The sequence below is a fragment of the Phyllostomus hastatus genome, unplaced genomic scaffold (assembly GCF_019186645.2).
Source record: "Phyllostomus hastatus isolate PE091 unplaced genomic scaffold, TTU_PhHast_1.1 phas_contig_118, whole genome shotgun sequence".
Lineage (NCBI taxonomy): Eukaryota > Metazoa > Chordata > Mammalia > Chiroptera > Phyllostomidae > Phyllostomus > Phyllostomus hastatus.
In genome coordinates this window covers 857,512-884,779 of record NW_025333543.1, presented here as the reverse complement: position 1 = coordinate 884,779, position 27,268 = coordinate 857,512, and positions in this window count along the sequence as shown.

Genomic DNA, 27,268 nt, shown 5'->3' with positions numbered 1-27,268 from the left:
TTGTCCTTATTTTGGTTCTGCAAGAGGCAAAATGTATCTACCTATGCCTCCATCTTGGCCAGAAGTTCCTGTCTTCTTCTTCTTCTCCTCCTCTTCCCCCCTCCCTCCCCCCTTCTTCCTCTTCCTCTTCTTCTTCTTCTTCTTCCTCTTTCTCTTCCTCTTCCCCTTCTCCTTCCCCTTCTCCTCCTCCTCCTCCTCCTCCTTCTTCTTCTTCTTCTTCCTCTTCCTCTTCCTCTTCCCCTTCCCCTTCCCCCTTCCTCCTCCTCCTCCTCCTCCTCCTCCTCCTCCTCCTCCTTCTTCTTCTTCTTCTTCTTCTTCTTCTTCTTCTTCTTCTTCTTCTTCTTCTTCTTCTTCTTCTCCTTCTCCTTCTCCTTCTCCTTCTCCTTCTCCTTCTTCTTCTTCTTCTTCTTTTCATTGGATGGTTTGTGCTACGCTGTCTTCCAAACTGCAGACTCAGTCCTCTGCTTCATCTAATCTGCTATTGATTCCTTCTAGTGTATTCTTCATTTCTGACTGATTCTTTTTTATATCCTTTTTTATGCTCTTACAGTTTTCACTAGTTCCTTGAGCATCCTTATAATAAGTTTTTTGAATTCTATATTTGATAAATTACTTGTTTCCATTTCATTTAGTTCTGTTTATAAAGATTTCCCTTGTTCTTTTGTTTGGGACATTTTTCTTTGTTTCTCCATTTTGGCTGCTTTTTGGGTTTTGTTTTTGTTTTTGTTTTCTATGTACTAAGTAGATCTGCCATGACTCCTAGTCTTGGTAGTGTGATCTTATGTAGTAGGTGTCCTGTGATACCCAGTGCTGGAGTCTCCTTGTTCACCTGAGTTGGGTGTTCCAGGATTGTTCTTTGGGTGGGTTATGTTGGCCTTCCTGTTGTAATTGATTTTTTATTGCTATTGACTCATTTATACATGGGGTCAACCCTCAGGTTTTCTGATTGTGAGAATCAACCCTGACCACAGTGTACAAGCTGCTGTGCAGGTTCTGAACTTATGAAACGGAATTCACCTCAGCAGGAATTGGTGCCTGTCAAGATCTCCCCTTGGATATGACAATTGTGAAGTTAACTGGATCTTTCTCTGATATTTTCTTAAGTACCCCTGGGTGTGTTGATTCTGGAGACTCTCAGGAGGTACTCTGGTACAGGACAATGTAAAATGCTGCCTATGACTGACGCCGTGCAACCTTTTTAGAGCTACAAAATTATCCACAGTTGGTGGTTGCCTCTTCTAGGACTGGGTGTGCCTGGGAAGTACTAAGCTGTTCACCAAGGCAGGCTTTTACCAGTACTGGGCATGGGGGCAGGTCAGCAGAAGTCCCACAGCACCTTAAGATTGGCTTCTGCCTTTCTCTACCTGCCAGCTGTCTGTTAGGCTCTATCACTGAAAGAGCCCCTGGCAGTTCTCAAGTTGGATGAGGTAGGTTCTCAATGAGTCACCAGGTAAGGGTGAGTGTTATTTACCAGATTGATACAGGTTAAAATTTAGTGCCAGTTTTGTGTCTGAGGACACTCAGCAGATGTTCCAGGGTATATGCCACCCACTGCATGCTTGTACACCTTTGTGGTGGGGTGGGATCTCAGGGAGTTGTCATGATGAGGACAGCAGTGCTTCTCAGTACCAAGCACACCAAGATTTAGCTGTGTGAAGGGTGGGCTCTTCACCTGTCAGTCATGTGAAGGAAAAGTGGCTGTTGTCTTATAGCCACACAACTCAGTATGTCCCAGATTCTGCCAGAGCCTGGTCTTAGCAGGGTGGGGCCACCAGGAGTTGGGAGGATGGGGCTAGTGGATCTCCCATGATGGGAAGGCACCAATCAGGTTCACAAGAAAGCGGGGGGAATGGCCCCACCCAAAAGCTACACAGCTTTAGTCATTGACACATTCTGAGTCTTCCAAGACCTTTACACCTTGGCCCAGACAGCTGACACCTCAGCAGGGTGAGCTCCACAGAGTGGGTTGACAGAGAGTCCAGAAGTGGGACTTTTGCCTTCCTCTAGGTCAATCTGTGTGTAGGGGAGTTCTCTACCAGAGAAAGGTGGCATCTGCTTTGTGAGAGAGGGACTCAGCACAAGGATTCTGGCAGCTGTCCCTTCCGTTCTCTCCTCACATGACTCTGGTCTGCTCTGCCCTCCCTCTGTCAGAGCCCAGGGTGAGTGGTTACAAATGAGATTTTGTGTGTTGGCCATTTAAGAGTGTACCTATGTCTCCATCAGACTACTGTCTCTCCCTGGTGGGCAGAATCCTGGCTGATTTTCACAGCCGGATGTTATGTGGGTACCTATTCCTGGTTCTGATGCTCTGGGCTGTGGAGCCTCACTTGGGGATGAGACCCCATGCTTCTCAGGGGAACCCCCACAGCTGAGATAACCCTCCAGAATCTTTACCACTGCCCATGGGAGTGGGCCAGACCTTTTTACCAGTCTCGACGTGGTTTTTTCTGTAAATCCTTGGTTATAATACTTTTCTTCAGCTAGTCTTCAGTTGGTTAATAAAGTTGATTGCTCTATATTTTAGTTGTAATTCCAGTATGGCCCTGGGAGGAGGTGAGTGTAACATCTACCTTCTCTGCCACCATCTTGGACCCTCCTTTTATTTGTTTGCTTTTGAAATTTCTTCTTTGCTGACTTTTTCTCTATGACCCTGCAAATTTGATTATACTTTCTGAAGGATCTGTGGTTTTCCTAAGATATTAATTGCCTCTTAAAACTCCTTAAATTTTATATGCACAGACATCAAATTGGATCACATCACTCTGACATCTATATTTATTTCAAAATTGCCATTTATATCCACCAGTAAAAGTTTTTTTATTCACCCTAAATTCAGTTGAAAAACCAGAACTCTCATTCTTATTGTCCATGCTTCCCACACTGTTTACTTGTTCTCCAACTATAAAACTTTTGTGTTTTATTCAGCTCTTTGCACACTTATAATTTTTTCCTGATAATTTAATTTAATCCATCAATTCCTTTGTACTCTATTCACACATTCCTTGTCTAGGCCTTAGCTCTTTCATGCTTGGACTCATTCAATAAAAACATTGATATTTGCTATGAAATTTTTGAGTACTACACATACAGAGATGAACATATCATAGTCTCAATATAGATAGAACTTTAAACTTTGTGAGAAATGATTTCATTTAAAAACAGTCAGCAACATCTATATTTAGGTGGAGATTGTAATTTGTCTTGGAGCAGCTACTTACTCTGGAAAGCATCATTTCAGTAGTCATAGTTGTGCTTAAATAAAATGCCATCACTCATTGCTGTGGAAATAAGTGATAATAGCAGCTTAATGTAATCATGCCTTCCCATTGTAGTATCCTTATTTCGGAATAAACCATTAGAGATGTCTCCCCTAGGAACAAGAAAATTGAGATATCAACCTGAATTTGGGGTATTCAATATTGTTAGAACTTCTCTTATTAATTATCTGATTCCAATTGAGGTTTTCTGGAAGGAAAGAAGAACACCAGCTGTCTTGGTTTGTCTGGAACTGAGCAGTTTCTCAAGATGCAGAATGTCTAGTACTACAGCTGAGAAAGTTTGGGACAGATCAGAATTAACTGATGACTCTGTCATCTGAAGGAAGGGCAAGTCTGATTTATTCATCCAAGTTTTTTTCTAAGGCCTACAAAGGCCACACTCTTCAGGGATCCAGGCAGATAATGTAAATATGTATAGTGACTGATTACAAGATACAAGGAAATGGTGTGATCTGTGGAGGGTACATTCTAATTGTGTCAGTTTACTTGGGCCACCTTAATAAAGTACCACAGCATGGGTAGTTTAAACAACACATATTTATTGTGTCAAGGTTTTGGAAGCCAGGAGTCTAAAATCAGGTCTAAGTAGGTTTGATTCCTAAGGGGTTTTTTAGAAAATTATCTGTTCTAGGCCTCTCTTTCTGGCTTATAGATAACCATCTTCTATGTTTCTTCACACCATCTTCCTTGGATGTATACCTCTGTGTTCAAATTTCCCCCTTAAAAGATGTCAGTTGTATTGCTTCATGGCCCAACCTAATGACCTCAACTTGATTTGATCTTGTCTACAAAAGCCAGTTAAGGTCACATTCTAAGGTACTGTTGGTTAGGATTTTAACATGAATATTGAGGGGACAGAATTTATAATACCTGCCATTCATATTAAACAATATTTAAGATGATGGCAAATAAAACCCATTCTACATGTTGTGTGATCAACAGTTTCCTACCACTAGCCTAAGGTGTTATCAAGGAAGGCTGATTCCAGCACAGTAGTAGCTGAAGTAGCACTCCTGGACCAAGATCTCTTAGTGGTATACTTTGAAAACAGTGATTGAGCCAGTTAGTACAGTCTTTAGTTGTAAATGTTTAGTTGTAAGCTTGTGAGCCTAAACTTCCTTGAAAATTAATAACACTACTCTTGGAACTAGACAGTATATGCTTCACTATGCTGGTAGGCAAGGATGTGCTAATCATGGAAGATGAGTTTTTTTCAATAGCAATATGCAAAAAATCAAATAGAAGCCATGGCATAAGAAAACATATCATATATGAAAGAAATAAGGAATGAATTAGATCTTATAGTACTTTCCCTCTTTGGCATTTGGACTCAGGCATGATCCTTACATTAGTTTTTTATTTCTATGTAAAAATGTAGAGTCTTAAAACAACATCCATTTATTAGCTCACTGTTCTACAGGTCAGAAGTCTGGGCGAAGCATGACTGGATTCCCTGCTGGAGGGGGTCTCACAAAGCTGAAATCAAGGTATTTACCAAACTGGACTCTTATCTGGAGGTTCTGGGGAAGAAGCTGCTTCAAACCTCATTTGAGTTGGGGGAATTCAATGCCTTGCAGCTGCAGAGCTGAGGTTCATGCTTCCTTACTAGTTATTTGCCAGAGGGCTTTTTCAACTGCTTAATCTTTTCAACTGTCTTTCCTCAAACCACCAATGACAAGTCAAGTCTTTCTTATGCTATATCTCATTCTGCCTTCCTCTTCTGCTTTTAAGGGTTTATGTGATTAGATTAGCCCCCCTGGATAATCCAGGTCAACTAAGTATTAACCTAAAATCAACTAATTAGTAACCTTAATTATATCTGCAAAGCCCCTCTTGCTGTGCAATATGACATATTCATGGGCATGATATTTTATCAAAATCACAGTCCCTGAAGTTAGGACAAGAAATCTTGGAAGCCATTTTTAGAATTTTGCCTACTGTAGACCCTTCAGAATGAGCAAGCCTCTCAGACACACTCTCTTAGTACATTGAGATTACATTATCCCACATGAATTCAGAGAACTTATTTTAATAGGAGCATTTCCTACTGTTAGTCCTGGCCTCCAGAGAGTAACTATTCCAGAGGTCTTTAGGGATGCTGGTGCTCCCCTTATTAGTGTACTTCTCAAAGCTTTTATAAAAAAAGTGTCTCCCACACCTTTCCTGGGGACATAATTAGAAGATGGATGATTATAAAGTCACTACATCATTCCAATTTCCTTAAATATTTAATATCTTATTCTACAAAATACTGGGGTAATTCTGGTTTTTCAACTTCAATTATCATAAATCACATTTGATTCTAAATTCAGTCAAGCCATTGCCCCCACAGAGCCAATCCAATCAAATGCACAGAGCAAATCCAAATTTAACATAGTAAATTTAAAAATTCTGGTTAATCCCCCCATATCAATAAATTTGGCCTTATTCAATACTGCATTTCTTCTACCCAATCCAAACTCTTAGACTTCATTATGATAACATTCCTCATATTTTTGTATATTAGCAAAATCTTGCAATATTGTGTATGCACTTCCTCCCAGGACATACTTTCTGCCCAACACCTTGGATATTAATATAGTCATAGGTCAGGAATAATGAGAAGAACATTAAGATTTTCTTTCAAGGCAGCTTGTTTGTGAAGATCATTACAGGTTCTTTAGGCAAGAGGAGTCTGATTGCCTTAGACAGAGAGAATGGGCTATTTCTACTATCTACAGAGACACAGCAGAATTTGGAGGTTTAAGGTCCCCAGCTTCTCTGGAACTTACCCAGGTGCTCTCACTCTAAATTTTATGGTTCCAACTCTTTCCCAATTAATGCTATAATTTTAACATAAGCAATTCTGTGGCTTTGAATTCTATGTACATTATGACTACCTGTAGAATTCGTCCTTGGGTTTGTTTTCAGAAATCTCAACCATTTAGCTGTAGGATGTTAGGAAGCTTTCTGATTCATTTGCTTGAGCTTGGGCTTAGAATTTAAAACTTTAAGCTCATTATTTTTTTTTCAAGTTGTCAGAAGCAGCCAAACAAACCCGCAACTTTATACACTATTTCCACTACAAACCTGACATTCTATAGGCACTTAACTCCAGACTACAGAAGGTAATCTCATAGCTCACATCTATGGCTGGGAATGGGGTTTATCCAACCCAAACTACATGACCAAGATTAAGTAGGGAGTGAATTCTTTTATGAGAAACCAGGGTACTGTTGGTGGGAAAGGGTAGGAATGAAAGCCCAGACAAATACCTGGCCACCCTGTTCATAACCAATCTTTTCTCTCCAAAATTGAGTATAAAATGTAATGTACTATTGCCATTATTCAAAAGATATACCTCTGAGAACAAGACTAGAATGGAGCAGTTCAGAGGCCAAGACATGGGATAGCGCAAAGAGAAGGTAAGGAGACCTGGTGCTTAAAAGATTAGAAGTGATCAACAGGAAGAGGAAATTGCAGAACAGCTAGCTGGAGTGAAGACAGAGGCTCTGCCTATGCTGCAATTTTCTTTAGAACTATACCTAATAACACTTAAGCAAATTTCTTCATATCTACTACAGCATTAATTTTTAAGTATAGTAGACACAATTCTTTACATTTTAAACATATTCTAGGATTTGAAAGAGAAATGGTGTTAGATCCTATAATTTGAATGAGAACATGATTATTTGATGTATAAGTGAAATTATATATTCTGATACCATTTGACTAATAAGTAATAATGTTATTCTATTGTATTAATCATTGCTTTCACTCTATTTTATTTTTGTATTGGAGTGGAATCTATGTTACTTTTGGGGGGAATCCCACTAACCTTTCTGCTTATCACATGTCACAATTATTTCCAAGGTAGTGAAAGTTTTGAAATTATTTTCCAAATGGTGGTATCATAATAATAAATATTATTTAAAATCCTCATATCTAGGATAGATTTCAGGAACTTACCATAACTCAAGTTATAGAATTTGGGGAACCTCCTACAAAGTGGTCCACCATTGGCAAGTGCTAACCAACACTCCTGCCAGTCCCCAAAACTTGAGTATTTTCTATGATGTCTCAGAATACAGATTTTTGATTCTTGTATAGACTTAAATTGGATGAGCTGGGTGAAAGAAGCATCTGGTTTTAACTTCTGTTTTCTGAAGTTTTACCAGAGGGATTTTTATAATGGTGCATTTAGTCTCATTTTCATTTGTCAGTGTCATGCTCTTCTGTGGGAGTCTGAAGTTTACCTTCTGTGACCTGCTGCTCCTTTAGCAGCACTAAAAATAGAAAAATACCTTTCTAGGCTTGCAGGGTAGTTAATATCTTCAAGAAATAAACCCTATACAAATGCTGTTCAATGCCCAAATCCCATTTTGCTTAATTATCAGGTTCACCCAGATAAAATCAGTCACATTTTACAGTATTTTAAAAGAGACAGCTCTAATATATTGGCATTTCAAACTTTCTATGCCACCTAATGCCATATTTGTATATTGTAGACAATTGTGAAGGTACTTGAACTTTAGGCCAAGTGGTTTGTATTTAATTTGGTATGGAATGGACCAGTAAGATACTATAAAATGCTTTAATGATGAACAAATACTAAATGTAAGTTCATCTTCTCTGTATCAAGATGTCCCTTGAATTTTTAAACAGACTTCTCTATGTCTGTTAGGATCTATTCTCTTCTTCTATAGAAATGGAATTTTCAGTGGACCACATGACCGACCAACCAGCCATGTTTTTTAAAAATTATATATTGATTGATTTTTAGAGAGAGAGAAGAAGGTGCGGGGAGAGAAACTTTGATTTCCCATTCCACTTATTTATTCATTCATTGGTTGATTCTTGCATGTGCCCTGTCCTGGGATCAAACCTGCAACCTTGGTGCATCAGGCCAGTGCTCTAACCAGTTGAGTTTCTCAGCCAGAGCCAGCCTTCTTTATATTTAAATGTGCACATGTGAGTTAGTCCTTACCAAGATATAGCACTTAAAAAGAAGGGGCTTTCCTTCTTTGGCCTCTTCTTTGCTCCTGGTACATGGGATGTAGATAGGGTGGTGAGGCATCTTTGACCTGTAGCTGCTCCAGGGAGACAAGAGGAGCAACAAGAAAAGTGGAAACCTTCTGGACTATTTACAATATGACCATTACAAAGAAAGAAATAAACTGCTCTTATTTCTGGGCCTTTATAAATATTGGAAGTTGAATTTATATCATAACTAATTCAATCTGGTTTAATGTGTATAAAAACTATTCTAAAGAATGTCCCCTGTAAAGAACAATATAAAGTGTACATACAACAGCATTAGTAGAAAATAAGCTGTGATGATATTGCCTCTTTCTCTGTATTATTTATTTATTTACTTATTTAGTTATTTTATCCTCACCTGAGGACATGCTTATTGATTTTAGAGAGAGGATAAGGGAGGGAGACAGAGAAGGAGAGAAACATCCATGTGAGGAACATCAATCAGTCACCCAGGAACCGAATCCGCAACCTAGGCATGTGTCCTGACTGGGATTTGAACTTGAAACTTTTTGGTTTATAAGACATCGCTCCAACAAACTGAGCCACACCAGCCAGGGCTGTGTGTTTTTAATAGCAATGAAAACCGTACATATGCAGAATGTATGTTGCATAATTTTAACATACACTCTTTCCTAAAGCTCATTCATTCCTGTGCTAACTTCATAATATTACTTGCCATTTCCATGTCCACATTTAATAACATTACTTAACATTTTATTTAAATTAACTTTTTATAACTAATTTGAATAGAAATTGATATGACTTGGAATAAGTAGAGGACATTTATAAAAATAAATGCATTGAAAACACCAAAAAATTAAATTATAGCAAAATATTATTGCCTTCCAAAGGCTTTGGACCCAAGACCTGATCTCTATTTATTTAAAGAGATTAGTTAGATATAAAAATATATTAAGACACATTAGCAAGAAATTAAGACGTTCTCTTTGATATAATCAATGGAAAAATATTTCAAAAAACTTTATTTCTTATGTGATTAAATTTTATGTAATGCTGCATGAAACTTAATATCATTTAGGAATACTCATCTTGCACTTCAGAAAATGATGCTCTTTGACTCTGTTCTTCATAAATAAATAAGACATAGTAATAATCAGAAAAATTGTTGAGTGGTTGGGTGTCAGGTGCATTTCAGTATGTAATGTGGTTTCACTATGTTCCTATGTAATCCCTTGCTCTGAAATGAGATCTGAAGATAGTCAACTACCTACACTCCAGGGGTCCTTACTACTTGTTATTTCTTATATTTTTTTATTGTTCTTCAATTATAGTTGTCTCACTTTTTTCCCATTGCTCTCCCTTTCCCCACTCCCCAAGCTGCCACAGTCAATCCCCATCCCATTGTGCATGCACATTGGTCCTTTATACATGTTCCTTGACTTGCCCCTTCCCCTTTTTTCCACCATTGACTCCTTCACCTCTCCACTCTGGTCACTGTCAAGTTTGTTCTTTATTTCCATGTCTCTGATTCTATTTTGCTCACTTGTTTGTTTTGTTGAGTAGGTTCTATTTATAGGAGATCATATAGTATGTGTCTTTCATTGCCTGGCTTGTTTCACTTAGCATAATGCTCTCCAGTTCCATCCATGCTGTCATGAAGGGTAGGAGTTCCTTCTTTCTTTCTTCTGCATAGTATTCCATTGTGTACCACAGTTTTTTGACCCACTCATTTACTGATGGGCATTGTGCTTTTAAAGTAGATATTAAATCACTTTAAAAAGTAATTTTAGTGTATCAATATGAGACCCCAAGAGAAAAATCATGGCTTCATTGTGGTATAGCCTAACATGAAAATAAGGAGCAAACTAATTAAGCTTGAGTGGACATTTAACCTTGGACATGAAAATAATAGCATCATTAACAAAGAACAAAATAAACAGAGAGTGGACCATTTTACATGTGAATATAAATTTAATTTGAATGGTTTCTGATTACAGAACAATCTTTCCAAGATTTTAAGCTTCTTGTTTGGAAACTATGAGAAAACAATGGTGTGTTTTTGCTAAAATGGTGTGTAAATGTGCTGCCTACAAAAATGGGGACTTAACAGTGCCACCTGTAAAAAAAACCACATGTTTTAGGAGCTTCCCAACAGGGATCCTCTTAGGTTCTGAGTCACCAAGAAAGAGTTGACAACTTATTGGTATAAATTTGCCATCAACAGGAGGTTTGGCACATTCTGAAGCATTTTTTAAATATCTGTAGCACATCTTATGAGCATTTCTAGTTGTAATTCAAAGTTCTGCTTTCACAAAAAGAGGTTTTTGTTTTTTTCATAATGTTTATCTAACAATTGGGGGTTTCATCTGGTCTGACCTTCCATACAGCACTTGATATTAGGCATCCCTCAGGCAAGAAACCTGAAAAAAAGTTTCTTCTTTGTTTTCATTCTAAAATTCTTCTGCATTTGCTCAAAATCATGATGCTTTCTTTTCTTGTCTTCTGATATCACAGGTAGACCTAACCTTTTATCCTTACATATTGCTATATAACTGAATTCTAGTCAATCAGGTACAGAAGGGCTCTACACCACTTTCAGGTTAACCCACTGGAGCAACTGTGTGATCTTCCTTGCTTTATCTCTTCCTCTGCCAGCCATCAAGGATTGGAGAATTCAATTGATTGAGGTGTATGAGTTTATAGGAGATGGTAGGCTTATGTCCCTGAATGACTTCATGGAGCAAAATGCCCACTCACATACACTGATTGGACTTGATGTGTGTAAGAAATAAACTTTAATTGTATTCATCCACTGATATTTTGAGGTTATCCTTAGATGTATCTAATCATATCTAATGTAGTTAGAGATGACTAAAAGTATCAGATAACAGATGATAAATTTGAAGGTAAAACAGAACTCGCCTCCAGTTCTCACCCCAGACACCCCCAGTTCCACCAGATCCTGATATGGCCCATGTAACACACAGCCACCTTCCTGCTACAGACAGAAAGCAGGAAGGACAGCAATGCCCTTTTTGCATTCTGCTGCTAGACTTTAGCATCAACATCTCTCCAGCCCATCATCTCATGACTTTGACAGAAAAGACTCTTAAAATAGTCCAGCCCTGATTGGTGTTGCTCAGTTGGTTGGGCATCGTGCTACAAAGCAAAGGTTTGTCAGTTCGATTCCCTGTCAGGGCACATGCCTAAGTTGGCGGTTCGGGCCTGAGCTGGGACACATGTGAAAAGGCAACCCATAGATATTTATCTCCCTCTTTTTCACTCTCCACTTTCCTCTCTCTAAAAAAAATCAAATAAAATTTTTAAAGTCCAAAATCCTTATATTATAGATGAAAAATTGACACTTGGAGAGTTTAAGTAATTTGTTCAAGATTAATTAAATCAAGATGGCAAAGTAAGTCACCTATTTGTAGTTCAGATAATTCAAATGCGTAGGTCATTAAGAGCATTTCTATTCTGAAGTGCATCAAGATAATTATAGGTTGCTAGTTCTTAAATTTACTTAAGTAATTATCTGTGGTAGATTAAAAATGGCCTGAAATTCTCAGCTTCTCTCCTCCATTGAGAGTTTAAATACCCTTCCCTTAAATTGGGTGGGTTTTGTGAGTTTTTTGATGAATAGAATGTAGCAGGAGGGATTTCTAAAATTAGGTCCTAAAAATCCTTGAAGCTTCCACCAGATTCTTTTGGAACACTCTTATGGGGGCTCTGACTCTTCATTGAAGTAGTTTGACTACTCTGAGCCTGTCAGCTATAATCATCACATGTAGGACCTCTAGCCAACTGTCCCAGCTGAGCCCAACTTTCCAACCATCTCTGCCAATGTGCCAGCCATGGAAGTGAAGCCATCTTGGACTCCCCAGATCAGCTTATTTGTCAGCTGAAAAACCACAACTTGACCTCAGTTGACATTACACAGAGCAGAAGAATTGCCCAGCTGAGTCATGCTTGAATTTCTGACTCAAGAAATCATGAGATGCTAAAATAAATGATGGTTATTTTAAGCAGCTAAATTTTGTTGTAATTGGTTTTATACCAATAGATAAACAAAACATCAAGTGTATAAAGTACTCTCTTTACTATGCATTGTAATGGTTAAAATGGTTAAAATGTCCATGCACATTGGTCCTTTATACGTGTTCCTTGACTTGCCCCTTCCCCTTTTTTCCACCATTGACTCTTTCACCTCTCCACTCTGGTCACTGTCAACTTTGTTCTTTATTTCCATGTCTCTGATTCTATTTTGCTCACTTGTTTGTTTTGTTGATTAGGTTCCATTTATAGATGAGATCATATGGTATTTGTCTTTCACTGCCTAGCTTTTTTTACTTAGCATAATGCTCTCCAGTTCCATCCATGCTGTTGTGAAGGGTAGGAGCTCCTTCTTTTGTTCTGCTGTGTAGTATTCCATTGTGTAAATTTTTTTAGAGCTGTTTTAGGTTCATAGCAAAATTAAAAGGAAGGTACAGAGATTTCCCATAACTGCCCCCACAAGTAAGGAACTGTCTAAATTTTATCTTTAAAGATCAATAATTTAACTAGGACATATTTATGTAAATATTTCTGCATTCATTTTTCTTGGATTACAATGTGTCCTTTGATCTGTATATTAAGATTTTCCTCATTTCAGAGAAATTATTCCTCAGACCTCAAATTACTTTCAGTAATGTAACATGTATGCTATGTTATAGCCAATTATTTTAATCCCCTTTTCATCTTCTGTACTTATAGGGATATCTCAAGTTTTTCCTTTATGGAATTAATTGATTTTCAGCCATGTCAACTCTGTTCTTTGCTAATTCTAAGTTACTGTTTAGTTTTGCAATAATGTATTTTTTCTCAATTTGTTTCTTTAGCCATTTATAGTTGCTTTATCATGTTCTCCTTCAGTGTATGTTTTACTGAACTTCTGTTCATAGTTTTCTATGGTCAAGGCACTTTTCTTTGGTCTATGGTCAAGGGGGGCTTTTCTTTGCCTCGAATAATGTTTTCTTCCATATAGGTTTCTTCTTCCATCTTTACATGCTTATGTCTCATTCCTCTCTTCTTCCTCCTCCATTTGCTTATTTTTTCTGTCACTGTTTTTTGCCACCCCCCACCATGTTTGCTCATGTTTAATGTGAACAATTTTATCCAGATATGTTCAATGTTTTATTGTGAAGTGGTTGAATTCTTTTTTGCAACCTTAACACTTTAAGATTGGTTTACCTTTTGTTTAAAGATTAGGGACTATGTTTTATTCTCTTTTCTGAAATTTGAGATACATGTGAGAGCTGGAGCTGAAGCATAGGAGTTGAATGCTGAGTTCTCGTTTAATGTTTTGTTAATGGCCCACTCCAGTTGCCGTAGGGTCTGCATTACCTAATCCAAGGTACATTGTATTTTCAAGAGACAAGGATTTCAGGCATTAGATTGTTCCCCTATTTTGGAATTAACCCCTGGACAATGGTAATCTTAACATTTTCTGTCTCTGTTGAGCTTCTAAGGGCCTGAGGAAAGTCTTCATGGATTCTACTCTGGTTTTCTCCTACTGCCTATTCACTTTGTAGTATACTTCCCTCCACATGTGACAGTGTTAGTGAGAATTTTTAGGATTTTTGTCAATTCAGTTTCTCACTCAATAATACTTCTTGGGAATTCAGAGCCCTACACAAAACCCCCCAAATTTTCAATTTTTTCTTTGATTGCAACAGAGTTGTTACTTGGATTGTTGTTTATTTAATTTGAATTTGAAAGTAGAAGATCTTTCAATTCAGTTTTGCTTTGTCATCATTAAAATGACTCTGATAACACATTTAAAGTACTGTGATTAATACAGAACTGATTTCAAAGAAAACAATGGAGATAATAAAGGGGTTCAAAACTTTGATAGTTAAGAAACACTTAAAACTTTCATTTAAGAACAAACAGAAGATCTTTCATTACAGAAGACTTAGACACAATCAGCAATTGTTAAAAGCCTTCTTTTAAAGGGATGAATAGCTTTACTGTGCGTGACCTCAGAGACAGGAGAAATAAAAGTGTGTTGAAATCTCAGAGGAACTGATTTCAAATTGATACAGCAAAGAAACTTTAGAAATAAGAGCATGCTTGTCCTTGGGACTTAGCTCTTGATTTTTTACCTTGAAACTTCCTTTCCCTGTGATGTCTGTGGAATGCACACAGCACTATTCTCACTTATTCATAGTAATTTTTCAATCTTCCTATTATGATTTTCATCTCTCCCACATATGTTCTCCCATTATACTGTTGAACTATTAAAGTATATATAAAAGCGAAGCCAGTTACAGAAAGACAAATATCATATGATCTGGCTTAAATCTGGAATCTAATGAAAATAAAGTGATGAACAAAATAGAAACAAAGGCATGAATACATGAAACAGACTGACAAGTGTCAGAGGGGAGCATGTTGGGAGCTGGATGAAGGACAGTGAAGGGATTAAGGAAAAACATATATACATATATAGCACATGGGCACAGACAACAGCGTGGTGATGATCAGAGGAAAGGGGGTGGGGGCCAGGTGGAAGTGGGCAAAGCCAAGAAAATGGGGATGGAAAGAGACTTTGCTTTGGACGATGGGTGCACGATGCAGTATACAGATGATGTTCTGTTGAGTTGTACACTTGAAACCTGTATGGTTTTGGAAACCAGTGTCACCCCAATGTAGTCAATTTAAAACATAAAGTATACATAAAAGCCAGCATGGTTTTATAATTATTTGTAACTTTGTTTCCCACCTCAAATACTTGATCTGCCTTAGTGCCTAGTATAGGTTCTTGGAAAAACAGTAGCCAATCAGTAATTTTGACTGAGTTAAATTAGAGAATATATTTTTAAAATGCATGTACTCTTTTTCAGAAGCCATTGGCTTACTTTATTCTAACACAATTATCCTAATAGAAATTAAATTGACTAATAAGCATCTCTATGAATCCCAGTATGTTGTATTTTGTAAATAAAATGTACCTGGTTATATTCCCACTCATCTAAAAATATACTCTTTAGAAATTTCACAAAATAGTTGGACATATAATAACATGCAATCTGTGGGGGCTGATCATCAAATTTTTAAAAAGTAAAGCCTTGTGGTATAGTATAATATTGAGTACAAATAGATATTTGGCAGTATTAATGGTCTTAGTTTTTGGTGTTCTAATAGTTTGAAATCTCATCTTTGCTTAAGCTTAGAGGGTTTTAAAAATTCACTCTAAGAGCATATCATAGAAAAAAAGTTTGAATGCCTTTCTCTTCATCTATCAAGTTTCATAATTAATGAAGTCTTGCATTATTTAAATAATTATGTTGAAACTGTTTGTCTGCACTATCACCTATATAATAAACTGAATTATTCATGGTTTTAAATAGGCAGAATTTAAGAATTTACATATACTATAACTTTACATGTTGCTAATATATTTTTAAAACCATGTACTTAATTGTATGCCACTTGTTACTGTTGGAACAAAAGCATTTATAATGGAGTATCATATTTTTGCTTTAACTACTATAAGCATTGAATATAAATTTTAACAATCAAATTTACACAATTTCCTTTGGTATTGTATTCACCACTTATCACGTTCCCCACCCTCCTCATTAGCACCCTCTCTTAATCCCCACATTTTGACTGGCTCACTCCTTAGTGTTTTAAGCTTGAGTCTAATTGTCCCCAAAAGTCACTGCATATTATATGTGGAAATCTCCTCCTTCTCCTCTCTTTCCCCCTCCTCTTCCTTTTCCTCTTCTTCTTCTTTCTTCTTCATCCTGCTTTAGCAGAGGAGAGGAAAAACAGAATTAAATTGATCTCCCAAATGTTCCTTCCATGTTTCTGTGAAATATTTTCCCTCATATTTAAAACAATACTGCCAGGTTGTTCTATATTTCGTATTCTCTTGCTATGAGGGAAAGAAAAGTAGGAAATAGAAGAGAAAAGAGAAGTGGAGGAAATTAAGAAGAGTGAAGCCCAAGTCTCTAATTCAAAAGAACATATGCACCCCTATGCTTATAGCGGCATAGACTGTTTACAATAGCCAAATGCTGGGAACAGTGTAAGGGCCTATCACTAAATGAGTGGACAAAACCTGTGGTATGTTTACATAATGGAATACTACACAGCAGAAAGAAAGAAGGAACTCCTACCTTTTGTGACACCATGGATGGAACTGAAGAATATTATGCTAAGTGGAATAAGCCAGTCAGTGAAGCACAAATACCATTTGACCTCATCTATAAGTGGAATCCAAAGAACTAACAAACTGAATAGAACCACAGGCATGGAAACATGGAGCAGACTGAAAGTGACCAGAGGGGAGGAGAAGGGGGTCAATGGCAGAAGAAGGGGAAGAGATTAGACAATGAATATGTATAAATGACCCATGGACATGGACAACAGTGGGGGAATTGACTGTGGGAGCAGGAGTGAGGTGGGATGGGCAAAGGGAGGCAAAGGGGGGAAAGCTGAGACAACTCTAATAGAATAATAATAAAAAATGATAAAAAAAGAATTAAATAGCAAAATGCAGGGCGGGGAAGAAGAGTGAAGTGACAAACATGGACATTTGGAAAGAAGAGAAGGAAAATTTGAAATGTGGTTCAAGGAAAATATAAAGTTTATATTTAGAGTGAGATCCAAGAACTCGCATAAAATATAGATGAAAGAATCAGTACAGAAGTTAGTTAACTTCCCCATCTTACCATCATTCTTTGTAGATTTTATTTTAGTATTTTTATCTATATCATAGTTTCTATCACCCTGACTGCTTTTTCTTTATTTTATAACGTTAAAAAAAATTAATACAACCTAACGAAAAAGAACAAACAAACCCAACAGTCATGCTGCAAAAGCTCTCTAAGTCCAGGTGTGTGACTGCCTCTCCCACGCAGGCCCCTGTGCCCATCTACTCCAGCCCCCCCTACTGCACCACGCACAGCGGCTGTGTCCACACTCAGGGAATTATAAGAACTTAATTTTTTTCAGCCTTTTTATTTCCTTCAGTACCTCTACACAACGAGTCTCAGCTACAGATTATTACTGCTCACAGCTTTATGAGACAGAATTTAATGTCCTTCTTGATCACTTTTCCCTGTTCTTAATAGTAAGCTAAAAATCTTTTTCCTTACTATAAATCAGTATTTCTCAAAATTTATTACTGGATTAGAGTTGCTTCCTTTCTTCTTTTCCCTTGGATGATGTTCCCTGGCACAGTGGAGAGCTTCCTAGCCCCTCAATACAACAGAAGTGGGTGTTATGTCCTGAGAGAGAGGATGCAACAGCAGGTAGTGTTTCCATGTGAAGACCTTACACTGTATATGAATACAATCAGTGTTCCATGTAAACATAAGGACTTTTTCATGCTCACAGAGTTGTTTATTCACCTGAGAATGATAGGGGCTTAAGACTTGGGAAAATTTAGCTTAAGGTAAATAGTCATAAATCTAGCAAGTAATGTATATGTTAAGTTTTTGTTTCCGTAACTACAGATTAGGCCTATCTTGGCGCCTAAGAGTAAGCAGATGACCTCTTGGAGATGTCTGTACCAGGAAGAAGCAAGCGACTACCCTTCCCCCTTGGAGGCAACTGTTGAATTTCAAAGGCTTTCGCTGACACCCTGTTTGCTCTCCCCCAACCCCCTTATAAAAGATCTGGCTGGGAAAGAGAGAGCAAGATAGTTTGTTAGGGTATGAACCCGCCATCTTCTCGGATCGCCGGCCATCTGAATAAAGTGCCTATAAAAGATTCAATCACTGTCGTTGCTTATTGGATTTGGTAGTGACAGGCATCCCGAATGCTGGTGTCTTTTCGGGTTACAAGATCACCTTTTCTTTGCTTTCAGAGAGAGAGGGAGGGAGAGAGAAACATCTTTTGGTTGCCTCTCCTAGGCACCATGACCAGAAACTGAACCTGCAACCCTTCTGTCAAGGGACAATGCTCCAGACAACTGAGCCACACCAATCAGGGCTTGACTGTTTTAAAAATTTTAAATCCTCACTGAAGGATATGATTTTTGTTTTGTTTTATGTATGTATGTATGTATGTATGTATGTATGTTTATAGAGAAAGAGAGAGAGGGAGAGGGAGAGGGAGAGAAAGAGAGAGAAACACCAATGTGAACACCAAACATTGATTGATTGCCTCTCTAACTCACTCTGACTGGAGATCGAACCTGCAACCTAGGTACATACCCTGACAGGGAATCAAACCTGCAAACTTTTTGATGTTGGAACCAATCAACTGAGCCACCTGGTCAGGGCTTGACTAACACATTTTTTAAATGGGAGCAAATACTTTAATCCTGGCCTTGACTTTAGCTTACAATCATTTTCTTCCTCATATAGGTGGAGAAAAAGGACAAGAGAGATTTTTTCCATTAAGAATGCAGATATTAAAAATAATTTATAAAGCATATATTTGAAGTATTATGTATATGTGTAATCTGAAGCAAAATTTAATCAGGTGGCCCAGCACAGAGGGTAGCATGGTGACAGTGTTAGGAAATGCTGTTGTCATATAATATTCCTGCCACAGTTTGAAAAAGCAAATTCTAGCTGGAGAATAAAATTCTAATACCAGAGCAGAAGCTAATTTCAGCATCCATGTATACAATATTCATGTTTTAGTGAAAGGCAAATCCTTTTCTGCCCTTCTTCCTAGCCTTGCCTGTCCCCACAATATTTTATTTGTGAAATTAGCCTTTCTCCTGAAAATGGAAGAACTAACACTCTAGTAAAATCTTTGTCATATGGTTAGTCTCCTTAAATGATTGGCTCTGTAGGATTCTTACATTTCTGGAGATTATGTTTCATGCAGATCAACTGTAACCTGGGCAACAGTGTAGACAGACTGGGCTGCACTATTGTATCGAACAATGACATTCAATGCCACAGCACCCTTTAAAAAGGTCTCACAGGGAGTAGAACTGTATTCCTGCCAACCACTTAAATTCCTGAAGCATGTCAGTAACTATTTACTTCTTTTTAAAAAATCTGGTAACCCAAGGCTTTGTACTAGAGGAACCAAAGATCTCTCCCAGCTCTCAGATTCTCTATTAGCACGTCATGAGACTAGTTCAAGATCATGGAGGAAGAGACTTATATGCAATTCATTGCTACCCCCAAACAACACTTAGTCTATTGTTTTTAATTCTATTCATATTTCTCTGTTATCATCAGTCAAATTTCTCCCTGTAAGAAAATTCATTAGTAAATTGGCAAAGCCCAGGTAACGATGTTTAGATGTCTGTGGGAAAGAGAGGATGTGCAGTGTGTGTCAGTGTGAGTGTGTTTGTGTGTGTGTGTGTACCATGGTGGCTGTGGGGATGAGGGGATGGGAATAGCAAAGGCAAGAAGAGAATGTATGATGGTTGGAAACCTATATATTCAGGAAGGCCTTTGTAGGGTAAAGTTTACCTTTGAAAAGAAATGTATGCCTCATGGACATAGTAATTTTTTACCATGAAGTAAAAACAAAGCTGATACTAGGTTCTGATATGGGATCTAGAAAATTATAGAAATTTGGTATGAAGTAAGTTTGTAAACATCCAAGTACATTTACCTATAGTTTACCAAAAAAAAAAAAAAAAAAAGGAATAAGATAGGAAGGCATTAAGCCAAAAAGCAACCAGTGGAGATTCAAATTATAATTTGTTACAGTGTTACCAAGCAGAAAGTGCGGTTCAGCTGCCTGCTGCCACCCATAGGCAAATTCTGGAGGCAGAAGTTCAGTGAGAAAGGAAAGAGGTCTTTTATTCAACAGTCATACAGTCTGGGAAGTGGCAGGCTACTGCCTCAGAGCCCATTCCCTCCAAAACACCCAGAAAAAAACCTCACCACCCTATGCCGGACCAGTCCAAAGCTGTGCCCAGAGTTCCTTCTCCAATTTAAAAATACCATCACTTGGGAAATGCAGGCAGCTGCAGTATGACCATCCAGGTGGCTTAGCTTGTTCCCGGATGCAGTCCAGCTTCAGCCTTCTCTCTGGACTGCATATGGGGCCACAGCTGTCACACCACTGCCCCTGCCTCCCACACCAGGGTCCCAGGGCCCCTGCCCACTGCTGTGGCTGGCGATGTGGGGGCTCTGTCATGCTGTCCATGGGCCCTGGAGCCCTCTGGTCCTGGTAACACTCCGGCCCTCACATCCACACTGGTAGTTCCCAGGGAGAAGAAAAGGGTGAGTCTCTGCCTTCTCTCCATTTAAATCTCCCAGGCCAAACTTCTGTACATTCCAGAAGGGTCCAGCTCCCCCAGCCAATCTGGTCCTTTTCCTAGGCTAGACTTACAAGACAGCACCTCCCCATGCCTTCATGCTGACCTTTATGGTACATGTGCCACTGTGTCCCTTGTCCCACCTTCAATCAGAGACCTGACAGGTGTAGGAGGGCTTTTCCCTTTGTCACACTTGCTAGCCTCCTCCATGCCCCTGGAGCAAGGCTTCTGTGCATCTTTGCCTGAGGGTAAGGAAATCTGTTGTCATGTAATGTACCCTTCATCCTTGTTGCCTTGGGCATTTCCTGTGGCCTCTCCCTGACTCTGGGGTCTGGCTAGGCCTTCTGGCCAAGTCTACCTGTATCACCCAGAGCTCCAAAAGTCATAGTCATTTTCTAAATAAGCTAAAAATAGAAGAAGCACTTATTTTTGACTAGAGTTTCTAAGAAAGTTTTCTTATTAAAACTGTAACTTAGAAAAAAAGAAACAAAGAGTAGAAAAGTGGGGAAGGTGATCGTCAATAAGTACAGTGTTTCAGTTATGCAAGATTATAAATTCTGAAGACCTACTATATGTCATAATGCCTATAGCTATCAATATTGTATTGCATACTTAAAATTCGCTATGAGGGTAGATCTTATGTTGTGTTCTTATCACACACATGCACACACACACACACACACACACACACACAATGATTATAATAATAAAGAGGAGGACAAAAGTTTTGGAGGTGAAAAACACATTCATGACCTTTCCAGTGGTGAGCATTTTATGGGTGTATACCTAACTCTGAAACTCACTGAGCTGTGTACATCAAATATGTACTATTTTTTACATGTGAATCATATCTCAGAAAAGTGGATTAAAAATAAAATAAAATACTTAGTACAGGCGTACCTTGGAGATACTGTGCATTCAGTTCCAGACCACTGCAACAAAGCAAGAACTGCAGTAAAGTAAGTCATAATCTCTTTGTTGGTGAAGGCTCTTGCCTTCAATTTGTAAAAAAATGCACCATTTGTTCAACATAATAAAGCAAAGCACAAAATTGAGGTCTGCCTGTATTTGGCTGTTTCCAGAAAAGATTTGCTGACCCCTGCTTTATGGCACTAATTTTCATACTTTTTAAATATTTATCTAAATGATTTTTAATACTTTAAAAAACTGTAACTTCCTGAGTTCCACTCTTGAAATATTAATTTAGTAAATTGATACAGGTCTAGGAATTAGCATTTTAAATACTTACTTTAAATAATTCTGACTCAGATAATCGTTGTTTTTCTTTATCCTCACCCAAGGATATGCTTACTGATTCCAGAGAGAGAGGAAGGAAAAGCGGGTGAACATCAATATGAGAGAAAAACAGCAGTCGGCCGTGCCCCATATGAGCCCCAACTAGGGACCCAACCCATAACCTAGGCACATGCCCTGACCAAGAATCAAATCTGCAACCTTTGTTTTTGGGTGCTGCAACCAACTGAGCACCCGGCCAGGGCCTGACTCAGGTAATCTCAAGTCAAACACTCAGAAACACTGCCTAATTTATAATGTCACCAACAGGTCCCTTTTCTCTACATCTTCACCAACACTTGTTATTTGTTAGTTTTTTGATAATTGTTATTCTGACCTGTGTAAGTTGATATCTCATTGTAGTTTTGATTTGCATTTTTCTGGTGATTAGTGGTATTGAACATTTTTTCATGTATCTTGGCCAATTGTATGTCTTCTTTGGAGAAATATCTATTCAAGTCCTCTGACCATTTTTTACTCAGATGGCTTTTCTTTTACGTTGAGTTGTATGAGTTGTTTATATGAGGTTCCTCAATAAAATTAAAAATAGAGCCCTGGCTGGTGTAACTCAGTGGATTGAGCACGGGCTGCAAACCAAAGGGTTGCAGGTTCAATTCCCAGTCAGGGCACATGCCTGGGTTGTGGGCCAGGTCCCCTGTGGGGGCCATGAGAGAGGCAACCACACATTGATGTTTCTCTCTCTCTCTTTCTCCCTCCCTTCCCCTCTCTAAAAATAAATAAAATCTTAAAAAAAAATTAAAAATAGAACTACAGCACAATTTAGTAATTCTACTCCTGGGTATTTATTTTAAAAAAACCACACTAAATCAAAAAGATATATGCATCCTTATGCTTATTGCAGCATTATTCACAATAGTCAAGATATGGAAGCAACCGAGGTATCTATCAATAGATGAATGGGTGAAGAAAATGCACCAGGTGTAGATAACAATAGATAGATGATAGACAGATATAGACATATAAATATAGGTATAGATATAGATGATATAGATATAGATATAGATATAGATATAGACATAAACAAAGGACTATTTCTCAGCCACAAGAGAGAATTAAATCTTACCCTTTGCTACAACATGGATGGACATAAAGGGTATTAATGGCAAGTGAAATAAGTCAGACATAAAATGACAAATGCTATATGACTTTGCTTATATGTGGTTTCTAAAACAGAAAACAAATAAGACAAAACAGAAACAGACTTATAGAAACAGAGAACAAACTGATGGTTGCCAGAGAGGAGAGGGATGGGGGTAGTGGGTGGATAAAAATGGTGGAGGAGAATAAGAGGTGCAAACTTCCAATTGTCAAATAAATAACTCATGAGGTGTGGTGTACAACATAGGGAAAACAGTCAATAATAATATTATAATAACTTTGTACGGTGACAGATGGTTACTAGACTTATTGTGGTGATCATATTATAAGGCACACAAATGTCAAGTCACTACGTTGTGCACCTGACAGTAATACAATATTGTTTGCCAACTATACTCTAATAAAAAATAAATTAAGAAAAAAAAAAAGAAATGCTGCCTAAGGGTCAAGAATAAAAGCTTAGAAGGTAGTTTGTAGGAAAATTTAAAGAGCCCTCCTACAGTATTTTTATCTCTTTTCCCAAAATTAAAACCAAGCCTCAATGTTCTTTGTCTTTTTTACAAAAGACAGTTCTCCTCATTAGAAACTCTTCTTTCTGTGCAAAACAAATACCTCTCCACTAAAGTGTATAGCCCTGGATATTTCACAAAGAGGTTCTCAAAGTAGCTTCAGAAGTTCAAGACATACTCTCAGGAGGTTTAAATCTATGATTCTACACTCTTTCAGTCTTCAGCTTTTCGTCATTTGCTCCTGCACATATAATTTTACCTGCATTGGAATAATTCATTAAAAAGGTTATCACTTGTCCTTAAATAATTTCCTAAAGGAAATTATTCATAATTCCTTTAAACAAAAATAAATAAAATACTTTGCTAAGTTTGCTACTAGATTCTCATTAAAATTTACTATAAAGTAAATTAAATATTGAGTTTTTTTTCTGTTTATAGCTCCAGAGAGGAAATTATAGTTTAGCAAGTACATAGGAAGCTCCTAGTATTTAATCATTTAATGTTGAGCATCAGGATTATCATGCCTTGATCACCAGAAATTATTAGCTAATAACACAAAATGTGGTTTAGAACAAGAAATTATGAAGATGTAACAGGGTACAGCCAAGAGAGGGACCCCAAATAGGGATTTGGAATGGGGTCTAGAACTCAAGGTGTCCAGGAAATGTTAGGATGTCCTCACCCCTCTCCCTTCAGGTGTGAGTTGAGGGAAGGGACAAATGGAGCAGGGTCATTGAGAGCTGTTTTGCATAGCAACAGCTTTGCAGCTAACCTCTGGAATAGTCATTTAGCATATCTATAACCTTTAACTGGTTGCATAGATAAATAGTTGTGGCCTTGCTCAGAGCCAGGGGAATGGAAATAAATTCCCCCCAATATATAACTGGGGGGCCAGGTCCCCCAAGTTACAGCATCTGTGTGAGAGCTTGGAGAAGATTGGCTCCATGACATGGGGCCACGCCTGCCCAGATTCACGATGGCAGCCCAGTAAAGCTAGAAGGATATGAGAGTTCTGGCAAGTGTAGCCGATGGTGGGAGGAGTCGGAAATGGGGTTGCAGAGGAAGATTGACACAGGGATTTAAACTCAGATGTGGCAGCCATTGAGGAGAGAACCATGCAGTTTTAGCAGAGTGGGGACTCCTGCAGCCATGTAAGAGAATCACCATGCGGCTTTAGCAGAGAATCGCCACTTGGCTTTGGCAGAGTGGCAATCCCCCCTCCTCGCAGCCATTGAGGGAGAACCACATGGTTTTGGCTGAGTGGAGACTCCTGCAGCCATTGTGCAGAGAGGACCACATGGCTGTGGCAATAGCAAGGAGAGCCACATGGCTTTGCCAGAGTGGAGACCCTTGCAGCTTTAGAAGGGGGAACTACCACCTGGCTTTAGCATAAAACCCGGTGACACAGCTGATGGTGCCGGGAACCGAGGGAGGCCTACCAGCCAAGATGGATTACTGGGAAGAACTGGGGGCTGCCTAAGCCACAGACTTCTATTTCTTTTCCTGAGATACAGTACTCCAGACTGGGCAAAGGAGGAAGGAAGGACTGTGTGTGTCTGTGGGTATTTTAAGGAACTTTGGAATTTTGATGAAGACATTAGGTCACTACTTTAAGTTTGTATAGCATTAAATAAACATTTTCTTTGCACGAATCTCTGGCATTGAGAGACCTCTTTTTTCTGGTGGTGGACATAACGAACCTAGGGTGTTCCTTTCGGGTAATAGTATATTGTCCAGGCCCCACCTTGTTGTTCAGTAACAAAGAGACTGTGTTCTAAGACTATTTCCCAAATAATTGTGATCCAAGGAATCCCATGGGCCTTGGTTCTGAGGTTCTGAGGAACCCCTCCTGAAGATTCTGAATTGTTATTCTGGAATGGTTCTGAGGAATCTTTATTTTTAATAAGAAGCCAAATGATTCTTATGATAAAATCCAAGAAACACTGTTATAAGGCTGTATTTTACTCATCAGTGGTAATCATTATACTTTTTTCTTCAGCATTTAAAAATGACAGAAAAAGAAGATGGGCTGTGTTCTTCAGGCCTCATATTGTAGATGCTCCTGATTTCTTCTTCACGTGCATTTCTGCCTCTAGTAAGAGAACAGGGATGCCTGCTTTGAACCTGCTTCATCACCTTGGTAGTTCTTTGGCTATTTATTGATCACCACATTTGGCTTAGATGCATTGAGTCCTTAGATGGGGCAGTTCTGTCTTATATAATTTAACTTTTTAAATATATATGTATTTTAATTTTTCACTTTTGACATTCAATATTATATTACATTCAGGTATACAGCATAGTTATTTGACATTTATGTAACTTAAGCCTGCAAAAAAAGACAGGCCTGACCTCCCCCATTCTGCCCATTTTATATGTCCTTATCCTTGAGACTATTACTATATTGTTGTGTAGTGTCTATATAAAAAGTATGTGTAATACACTTCTCTCTATAGACACACAGAAGAAAAATATTTGTTTAGTGGGTGTTTGGAATAGCTGAATTATTTTCACACTGAGAAGGGAGAAGATTTCATATGGCACCTTTTACCCTGAATCAGGAAAGGAGTATATAGTTTGAAAACATTCTGAATATCATAATTTTTATTTGTAAAATGAAACAATTAGCTCTGTATTTTTCCTTTCAGCTGAAAAAAAAGTACAACAAATGTTTTTTGACTGGTGGGGATATGCAGAAGACATAGTGATTTTTAAGTAGAAGAAATCTCCTGGAGGAAACATGAGGAGTGAAATTTTACTCTTGACAGAAAAGGACATGGTTTAAAGATTTTAAAATTAGGGTAGATGGCTTCTAATATATTCCTTTTACTTTTAGAATATAGAAAGGTGAAAAGAGTATGCTCCCACCTATCAATGAGAAAGCTGGATAAATGACAAAATTATAACTTTTCCTGAGCTCTTCAGAGAACTAAGGACATGAGGCAACTGAATAATATAAAACCCTTGGAGGGGCAGCCTTGTCCATGGAGAGAGAGATGTGTGGATTGGATCATCCACAGCAGACCAAGGTAGGAAGAGATGTCAGCCACCATACTTATACCCTCACAGAAAGAAAGGCATGCCTGTCTCTAGGAACCAATGTTATTTACCTCAACCTCTGCTAGTCCCCATAAAATATCTGACATTCAATAAAAAATTATGAAACATACAAATAAGAAGAATAAAATCACTTTCAATAGACAAAGAAATGACCCAGATGTTGGAAGTACATATAGAGAACTTAATTGCTCTTTAAGTATAAACTTTGATTTTAAAATACTGTTAGATGTATAGAAGAGTTGTAAGGATTGTTAATTTGATACATAGGGTGCCTGTGGTATGTTTGTCACAACTAAAGATCTAACTCTGAGACATTGCTTTGAACTAACTTCTGAAGGTTATTTAGATTTCATCAACTTTTCTTTAATGTCCTCTTTCTGTTCCAGGATCTTACTCAAACCATCACATTGCATTTAATCATCATACTGCCTTAGCCTCCTCTGGTCTGTGACAGTTTCTCAAATTTTCTAATAAACTGAGCAGTTTTGAGAGTACCGGTCAGATATTCTGCAGAATGTTCCTAAATTTTGGTCTGTCTGGTGTTTTTTCATGGTCACACTGGGTTTATAAGAGCAATACCACAGTAGAGTGTCGTGGGCCCAGGCTATTAACATGACATGTTACTGATGAAGTTAGCCTTGATTGCATGGCCTAGATAATATTTGCCAGGGTTCAGTCTGTCCAGCTTTTTACTTTCTGTTAGAGTAGAATGGCAACTTCTAAGCTCTTTATGTGTGGAATAGATAACACTGTAATATTATTCTAGAAAATGATTTATTTGATCTATATTTTTGATTTGC